Genomic DNA, 10,153 nt, shown 5'->3' with positions numbered 1-10,153 from the left:
TAATGAAACCTTAATCTAATATTTACAAAGATAAGTGGGCTCGTACTTAGCCCATGGGCCCGAAATCTACCCTAAGGCTCATAAGAACCCTAGGGCCTTCTCTTGCATCTCTGGCCCAATCTACTTGGAGTTTTCTATTCAATGTCCTTGCGGGGTAGGATGGCATCATTTTGGTGCTGAAAGAATTCCACAAGAAAAGAGGAATAACCGTGGTCAGCAATGAAAAGAATGATCTCATTTCGACTTAGACTATCTGGATGGAGGATGTGCATAGACTACCGCAAGCTAAATGATGCCCCATGAAAGGATCACTTTCCTTTTGTCATTCATGGATTAGATGTTAGAGAGATTAGCTGGACAATCTTTCTATTGTTTCTTGGACGACTATTCAGGGTACAACCAGATTGTAGTGGACCCCAAGGACTAAAGAGAAGGCTGCTTTTACGTGGCCTTTTGGAGTCTTTGCCTACAGAAGAATGTCATTTGGCTTATGTAATACACCGGCCACTTTTCAGAAGTGCATGCTAGCTATACTTGCTGAAATGCTAGAAAAGTGCGCCAAAGTTTTTATGGAGAATTTCTCAGTCTTTGGTCCTTCTTTTGACTACTGTCTGACTAATCTCGAGCTTGTGCTAAGACATTTTATTGAAGAAAATCTGGTGTTGAACTGAGAGAAGTGTCACTTTGTGGTCCTGGAAGGAATATTGTTGGGCCATAAGATCTTGGCTAGGGAGATAGAGGTAGACAAGAAAAACTTGATGTCATTGAAAAGCTACCTCCACTAGTCAATGTAAAAGGCATCAAGAGTTTCCTTGGGCATGCAGAATTCTATCAAAGGTTCATAAAGGACTTCTTAAAAATTGATAGGCCCTTGAGCAATTTGCTTATCAAAGATGCAGTATTTAAACTTGATGAAGAATGTTTGACAACCTTTTAGACCCTGAAGAATAGATTTGTATCTACTCCAATAATGGTGGCACCTGATTAGTGTAAAGAATTTGAGCTTATGTGTGGCGCTAGCAATTATGTAGTTGGTGTAGTTCTAGGACAGTGGAAGGACAAGGTATTCCATGCCATTTATTATGCCAGCAAGGTCCTGAATGATGAATAACTAAATTATGCGACCACTCAGAAGGAGATGCTGGCCATAGTCTACGCATTAGAGAAGTTCAGGTCATATTTTGTGAGCTCCGGGGTAGTTATTTTTACTAGTCATGCAACAATCAAATATCTTCTCACAAAGGCAGATTCGAAGCTAAGGCTGATTAGATGGGTCCTTCCGATCAAGATTTTGATATAGTTATTAAATACAAGAAGGACTTCTAGAATTTAGTGATTGATCACCTCTCTAGGCTAGTGAACGAAGAAGTAGTTCAAGAGGAACAAAAAAATTGAGATGAATTCCCTGACAAATACCTTTTACATGTGAGTGAAAGATCTTGGTTTACAGATATGGCCAACTACAAAGTTGCCAATATTATCCCAAATTACCTCAATTGGAATTAGCTTAAGAAGTTTGTCCATGCTGCATGTTTCTAGGTCTGGGATGACCCATATTTGTTCAAAATTGGAGTGGATAATCAACTAAGAAGGTGTGTCACCAAAGAGGAAACTAGAAGCATATTATGGCATTGCCACTATTCTCCTTGTGGTGGACATTACAGTGGTGATAGGACAGTTGCTAAAGTGTTACAAGCTAGATTCTTCTGGCCTTCCGTCTTCATTGATGCCCATAATCATGTGTTTCATTGTGACCAATGCTAGAGAGCAGGGGGCATCTCTCGGAGGAATGAGATGCCATTACAGAACATAATTGAAGTAGAAGTATTTGATTGTTGGGGCATTGATTTTGTGAGGCCCCTGCTATCCTCTTATGGTAATTGTTGATTATGTGTCCAAGTGGGTCGAAGCTATAGCTACCCCAAAGAATGATGCCAAGGCTGTAATCAAATTCCTAAAGAAAAACATTTTCTCTCGCTTTAGGGTTCCAAGAGTACTAATTAGTGATAGGGGTTCACACTTTTGCAATACACAGTTGTAGAATGAACTAAGGCCTTATAATGTCAAACATAAAGTGGCTTCACCTTATCATCCCTAGACAAATGGCCAGACAGAGGTTTCCAACAGAGAGCTAAAGAGGATTTTAGAAAAGACTGATGCATCCTTAAGGAAAGATTGGGTTGTCAACTTATCGATAGAGCTGGAGCATAAGGCTTACTGGGTCCTCAAGTTTCTATATTCGAAGACTCCTTATCTGGTGAGAAGCAAAAGCTACCGCTGTTAGAGCTGAAGGAAATGATGCTCAATGCTTATGAATCCTCCAAGATTTACAAGCAGAAGATGAAGGTGTATCATGATAGAAGGCTACTAAAGAGGACCTTACAGCTAGGATAACAAGTGATATTGTTCAATTCCCGACTGAATCTCTTTCCGGGAAAACTCAAGTCCAAGTGGTTTGGCCCCTTCATAATCAAATAAGTGAAGCCTTACAGAGCAATGAAGTCGATAAATCCTGCCTCAAATGAACCTAAGCGTAGTTGGATTGTCAATGGTCAAAGACTGAAGATATACCATGGTGGCAACATCGAGAGACTGACCATCGTCATCCACTTCCAGGACCCATGTGGGTATCCAACATTAAGCTAGCAACGTTAAAGAAGCGCTTACTGGGAGGCAACCCAAAATTTCTAACCTTATCTTTTTAGTTAATTGCAATGTGTAGGATAGTAAGTTTTGAGTTTCAATAATGAAAGGTGCTTCCTGCAGGTTGAGAAATCTTAGGAATGAGTGTGATTATCTAGGGGTTTTGAAAAAAGCCTCCATGCACTAAGCGTCAACAAACAACTCACGCTAAGCGTGACTATTCACACTAAGCCCAAATTCTTCTTTGCCTAAAATTATTTTCACAATGGGCTTAATGAGCACACTCGCCCAAAGCATTGATAGGGAAGACCAAAGGACTTCGTCCTTGGTGCGCTAGGCAAGCCACTCACGCTAAGCACGGGGACCATTAATGCAACTGTAACTGTCAGGCTACGCGCTAAGTGAGTCACGCTTACTAAGTGTGAGAACCATAACTGTAGGCAGTCTTGAAACTACCCTAAACTCTTAAACCTTCCCCTTTCCCAATTCATTCCATCTTCGTGCGAAAAATCTTCTGCCCTCTATCTATACAATCCTCTACCTCAACCTCTCACACTCGTTTCCTCCCTTAACTCGACCACTGCCTTTTTTGCTTCCATTTATTTCGTCACTCCACCTCCCTTAGTACCCAATTGCTTGCTTTTATACTGCATTAGGTATTTATGTCATGTTGTTTGTCATATTGTGGTTCACTTTGTTGTTCCCATTTTCTTTATTCATGTGCATTGTGCATTCAGTATTCATTGTGGTTTTGTCAGTTGGAGCTCACTAAGCCCACATCTACGGCTTATCAAGTTCATACATTTTGGGGATTTATTTAAATATCTGGGTTTTATCAATGAACTCGCTAAGCCACCATTGTGCGCTTAGCAAGTTCAAACATTTTTTAGTTTTGTAGGCATTTTAGGGATGCATTCGCTAAGCTGGCAGTGCATGCTTAGTGAATTCATAAGTTTCATGCATATGTTCTTGATTTTCTGGGTTTCCGTTGAGTATTCATGAATGGGCTTAGCGCGCAGTCTCGCCCTAAGCCATAGTTTCATTGCGTCTTACCTAAGTCTTTTCGTTTTCATGCATTGGCTCAGCGTGCAGCCTCGCGCTAAACCCTAGAGTCTGTCTATCTTTTATGTATGGGCTTAGCACGCAATCTCATGTTAAGCCTAGTGCCCTTTGAGGTATTTGTACACAGGCTTAGTGTGCAACCTCGTGCTAAGGCCCCACACCTATTGCATTGGCACTAAGCGCCTTACAGCGGCTTAGCACCCAATCCATAATCTAATTTTCTTTTGCTTTCTTTAATGGCTTTAATTAGTTTTACTAATGTTAGTACTGTTTTATATTCTTTTGTAGATGGCCTCAACGAAGCATAGAGCATCCCCCAATTAACCTCAAATAGAGGAGCCCACTTGGGACTCCTCTCACTTTGTTTTTGAGGCAGCTTGGCTCTGCTACCAGGACAACTTTCACCTCCGAAACATTCTTCTGGAGAGGAACATGGAGCTCGCCTCCATGATGTATAATGAATTCTATAGGGAACTTCAACAGAGGCAATGACACATAAGCCTCACCTGCCTACCAAACAAGTAGATAGACATCACTTTAGTGAAGGAATTCTACTCCAATATTTATGATCCATAAAATGGTGTGCCAAAGCAATGCAGGGTTCGAGGGCAACTCATCAGATTCGAAGCTCAGACGTTGAATGACTTCCTGGAGACCCCGTCATCATTTCAGAGGGGGGGGGAATACCATGCCTCCTCCTAGTACCTCCACACCTACCCCGACCACCAGGCCATCGCGGCCAAGCTATGTATACTGGGCAGGCAGTTCACTCCAAACATCGACGGGCTCCGTGGAAGATTTTGCGAAAAGACCTCACCACCCTCGCCCAGACTTGGAGCCTCCTTTGCTACTTCAACCTTGCTCCTACCTCTCACACTTCCAATGTCAACATCAAGCATGATCGACTCATTTATGGGTTGGTGATATAAATGGACATGGATCTGGGCAGCCTCATTTCTTCCCATATTACCTAGATCGTCCAATCTAGTACATCTCGACTTGGCTTTCCTGCCATGATCATGGCTCCTTGCGACACACAGGGGGTCCCTTCAGACACCCTGACCTTTGAGTTTATGTGCCCCGTGATCAACTTGGCCTACATCCAAAACAACTGTTGGAATCTGGCAGATCCTTCGATCGCCTTCCTAAGGCCAAACATCTTTGTTATTTCAACAACTTTGCATGTATGATTGAGTTTGGAAGGACTAAATCTGGTGCCATAATATTCACTGATAGTAACTCGGTGAGATTATTTTCTTCCTTGGAAAGAACAAGATAATATCTTTAGTAGTTTTAGTACAAATGTAGATTGTTCACTAGTGTGCTGAACTTTAAAGTCATTGCTTGTTTCAGATAAGTGGTATGGAACAAACCAATTTTCTATTTCAGCAAGCTTCTAAGGTAATTTGTTATTTTCTTTTAAATTGACCTTTTCATCATACTCCATTTTAGTATCTTATTTGTGAGTTGTTCTAGACATTGTAACTTGTATGTAATATGGTATGACATTTTTTAATTTCTATGATACTTTTTAATTAGTATAATTATATAAATCATTTATTTTATTATATTCTTTTATTTTATGAGTTCAAATCAAAGCCTTAGATCTAAAAATTCTCTCCCTATTTTTATTACAGTTTGATTAGTGATAATTGTTTCCACAATCCTTTCACATTTCCAATAGACCAATGGTGTAATCTCTACCATTCTGATAAAAGCGCTGATTGGAAAATCTAGTTTGTAAAGTTTACTTAGCAGCTTACACATTGGGAGAACCTGAGTTGAAAATTGCAACCCACTACAAGTATAGTGACTTGAAAGCTGCAACAAAAAATTTTAGTGAGAAAAATAAGCTAGGAGAAGGAGGCTTTGGCACTGTATACGAAGTAAACTTGAGTTGTTCCATCTCACATTTTAATCATGAGTCTAAGTGTATTGTTTTTAATATAAAGTTGTCAACAAGATTTCTCCATAAGCTAAGAAGGCAATATTATTATAAGATACACATCTAGTGATTGAGATAAATAAGTTTCAAGCAGAATTTTTAATTATGGTGCTATTGAATAGAGCAAAATGAAAAGCGGGAAAGTTGTTGTAGTAAAAAAGTTACTTTCGGGAAAATCCAGCAAGATCAATGACGTATTTGAGAGTGAAGTAACACTTCTTGGTTGTTGTAGTAAAGGCCAAGACAGAATTCTTGTTTATGAATACATGGCAAATAACAGCCTTGAGAAATTCTTATTTGGTAACTAACTTGTTAATTTCCAATGGAAGCATTTTGTGAGTTTTCCTTTCTTTAGCTCTTTTATCACCTCTAAAGTTTTGAACATATAAACATGGGAAATAGGTAAAAGAAAAGGTTCACTCAACTGGAGACAACAATATGATATAAGTTTGGGTACAACATGGGGATTGGCCTATCTACACGAGAAATTTCATGTTTCTTTCAGACATAGAGATAACAACTAACAAGAGTGGAAATATTCTCTTGGATGAAGAACTTCAGCCTAAAATTGCTGATTTGGGATTGGCGAAGCTGCTTCTAGGGGACTAATCTCATCTTAGCTCAAGATTTGGTGGGACATTGTAAGTCAAAATATAATACCAATCACTCAACTTGAAAATTTTAAAGAGTCAAATATATTGCCATCCACATGCAGAGTAGTCTCATAAATCTTATGCATTTGTAAGGGGATACACAGCACCCGAGTATGCACTCCATGGTCAATTATAAAAAAAGGCTGATACATACAGCTATGGAATTGTAGTTCTTGAAATCATAAGCGGTCGAAAGAGTACTGATGTGAATGTTATTGATGATGATGGTGAGCATAATTACTTTCTTCGACAAGTAAGGAACTTCCTATATACATGTACCAAATATTCACTACTAGAAAAAGCTCCTTTTATGTGTTATATCTACGTCGGTTTAAGAGAAAACGATGTAAAATAAATTGTGGTGGCATTTTCGTAAATAATGGGAAGTGTTTTACATCGGTTTTTAAGAGACCGTCTTTAAAATTAGACTGTCTACATTGGTTATTTAAAATCGTCGTTGAAGGGCACAGAAACCTAAGAGGCATGCATCTCTTTTACTCTCTCTTTCTAGCAATTCATTCACCCTAATTAAAATCTACTAACACAATTTTCTTTTCTCTTTCTCTGTCTCTCCTCTCATCAGTTCTTCGCAATCCTCTTCGTGGCCCGTCGCTAGGGTTTTAAGTTGTGGTTCTTGTTTGCGAGACAGAAACGTAAGCAGCGGCTACCCTAACCTCGTCTTCCTCTCTACTAATTTCAGGTACCGTCACGACCATTTCAATCTTTTCATTGAAAGTCTTATTCTTTCTTCCGCTCCACCATTCGTTAGATATCTCTCTTAATCATTGAAGGGTTTCAACACTCTACTTTGCTCTGCATTTATTCCATTCCGTTCCTCTTTTTTTTTATTCTCGCTTTCTGTAATTGTATTTGTTCAATTGTTCTTGAAGCTATGGCCGACGAAGTTGTGGTTGTTCCAGATCCCACCCAGATCAATGTCAAGCTCTTTAACCACTGAAGCTTTGAGGATATTGAGGTACCAATTTCCATGTTTCTAGGGTTTAGCTACTTAGCAAATTATATCCTAAAAAAAGATGTGATATGTATTTTGTTTTGATGTTTTTCTCTGTGTTCTTATGTGAAATGCGAAATTATTGTTGATTTTTTTTTGCTTGTGTTATCAGGTTACTGACATTTCACTGGCTGATTACGTTGAAGTTGCGGCATCCAAGCACGCCACATATGTTCCTCACACCACCGAAAAGTACTTGGTGAAGCAGTTCAGCAAGGTGCGGTGCCCCATTGTTGAGAGTCTCACGAACTCTCTCATGATGCACGGTAGAAACAATGGCAAGAAACTCATGGCTATTAGGATCATGAAGCATGCTATGGAGATTATTCATTTGTTGACTGACCACAACCCCATTTAGGTTATTGTTGATGTTGTCATCAAGAGGTATGACTTTTGTATTCATGGTTTATATCTAGATGATGATGATTGATCGAGGTCGTACCCGAATCAAATAAACATTAAAAATGCAGTATCTAGGAAGTGATCCTAGGTCGTCTCCCAACGAGCAATGGTCAACCAAACGTTCATAACAGATAGTAATAAAACAATAACGAATTTGGGGGGGGGGGGGTTGTTTGTTTTGTAAATTAAACCGCAAGCAAATTCGAATTAAAGAAATAACATAATTAAAACATGTTATTCCCCATTGATTCACAAGCAAGTCTCTTATCCTAGGTTACGAGGATTTATTCCTAATCAGTTCAACCACTTAATCCAACCCTAAATTAAATTACTAAGCGAAAATTAACATAAGGCTGTCATTATGTGATTAAGCAAAACATACACCAATTAATCATGAACGAAACTGATCATTAAGCATGAACGTAAATTAAGCACAGATACAATTAATCAAGCACTAAGCATGCATGGATTAATAGCAACAATTACAGAGCAATTGGTGAAGTGGAAAAACTGATTAGAATTCAATAGTAATAACAAAACCTCAAAGAGAGTTGTGCTTGATCCTCAAGAGAAAACAACGCTGGAGACTTAGCCTTCCATTAATCAGCAGAAAACGAAATTGCAATTGGAAGCAGAAAACGAAATTGCAGAAAACGAATTTTATTGTTACGTGAACAGTGTGCATGAATAGTAAAAACTGGAATTGCAAAAGTCTAAAATTATTCTCCTCTCCAAAACTCCCAAAACTAAAACCTTGGTGCTGTTATATAGGTCCTCAGCCCCAAAGCTTACAAAGCTATTTTAAGTCCAAGCCCATAAACAAAATAAAATAAAATATGGACAAGATAAGATAAGATTGGATGAAATAAAATCTGGATAAAATAAAATCTAGATGAAATAAAATTTGGATAAGATAAGATTTGATAAAATAAAATTGTCTACTCTCTTCAAGTTCAAGCTCAATTTTGGATTCAAGTCCAATTGCTTATAATTCTCCTGAAATTAAATTAAAAACACAAAATTAGTCAAATAGGCCCAAATGATAAAACTGCATAATTAATTTGACAATTAAGGCTAATCAGTAATTAAAATGGTGACAAAAAGGGTTAAGAAATAGGAGAAAATAATGACACATCAAATCCCCCCACACTTAGCCTTTTGCACTCCTAGGCAAAATCAAAAAGCAAAGCAAGGAACAAATCCAGAGACATTAAAGAGAAACAAACAAACACAAAAAACAATTACATATTTCTCAATGAATCTCAAGGAATGAAAGGAATGGGTAACATCCAACACATAGAGAGTTAAAGAATCAAGACAGTCATGAAAATCATCCAAGCATCTCAAACATGGCAAGATAGTCAATCAGCTCAAGAATGAAAAGTAATAAAGCCTCATAAGATATGCACTCTATCTCTCAAGTGTCTAGACTACTTTTTACTCTCAGAGCACCCATGAAAACAAACACCACATAGACTTGGCAAGACTCTAAAATTGACAACCACACCACAAACATATACACATGAGGATCAAAAGGTCTTTTAAGGTTGTAATGGGGCCAAGGACAAGGTAGAGGAAAGTATTGGATAAGTAGCTAAAACCCAAGGGAATAGAGAAGCAATGGGGAATAAGTGGGAACTAAGAAAAAGTAGTAAATCCCAAAACCCAAAATTAAAAATTAAGCTTAAAAAGTAAACCCAAAACAAAATCAACCAAGTCCTCAAACCAATCCAAGTCTTCAAACCAAGACCTCATTTATTCAACATCATTCTTTTTCTTTCTTTTTCTTTTTTCGTTTTTTTTATTTTCTTTATTTTCTTTTTCTTTTTTGGTTTTTTTTGCTGTTTTTTTTAACGTGAACAGTAGCATTTGAAAGCATTTGAAAAATAAAGCAACAATTAGGCAATATATGTATATACATCAAGCATGGCCAAAATACATCATCAAGCATGGCCAACAAAAACATATCATCCAATGAAACATACCCCCCCCCCCCCCCCCCCCCCACTTTTTTCCAAAAAAATTTCCAAACCCCCAAAATCCCTAAGGGGAGGGGGAAAACCAAATTTTTCCCTTAAGGGTTGTAAAGGACTTCCAAAAAAAAAAAGGGGGAACTTGGGTCCAAGGGGGCATCCAAGGAAATAATTTCAGGGAGGGTTTTTTGGTTTGAGGCTTTAAAAAACAGAATGCCTAAATCATTCCCCCACATGGTGTGGAGCAAGAAATATCCACAAAAATCCAGCCCAGGCTTTTTGGGCCAGCCAATCAGGGGGGGAAACAAACCCAAAAAAAAAAAAAGAAGGCCCCAAATTTCCCCCAGGGGAAATCTTTCCCTTTTTCAGTCGGACCTTTCAAACTTACTTTTACCTGTAGAGAAAAACAAGGATTTCTATTTCCCAAAGCGCGAGAAAACTCCATATTTAAAAACATATACCC

At 38.3% G+C, this 10,153-nt stretch overlaps 2 pseudogenes; both read left to right on the top strand.

Annotated features, from left to right (window-relative positions):
• Positions 1 to 4,724: 4,724 nt before the first annotated feature.
• On the top strand, positions 4,725 to 6,960 carry LOC106795099 (cysteine-rich receptor-like protein kinase 2; annotated as a pseudogene).
• A 229-nt stretch (positions 6,961 to 7,189) lies between these two features.
• Positions 7,190 to 7,745, top strand: LOC112998364 (40S ribosomal protein S5-like; annotated as a pseudogene).
• Positions 7,746 to 10,153: the final 2,408 nt, after the last annotated feature.

Source organism: Glycine max, chromosome 11 (genome assembly GCF_000004515.6).
Source record: "Glycine max cultivar Williams 82 chromosome 11, Glycine_max_v4.0, whole genome shotgun sequence".
In the NCBI taxonomy this organism is placed as follows: domain Eukaryota; kingdom Viridiplantae; phylum Streptophyta; class Magnoliopsida; order Fabales; family Fabaceae; genus Glycine; species Glycine max.
Note: the sequence above shows the minus strand (reverse complement) of the source record. Positions and strands in the feature narration are given on the sequence as shown.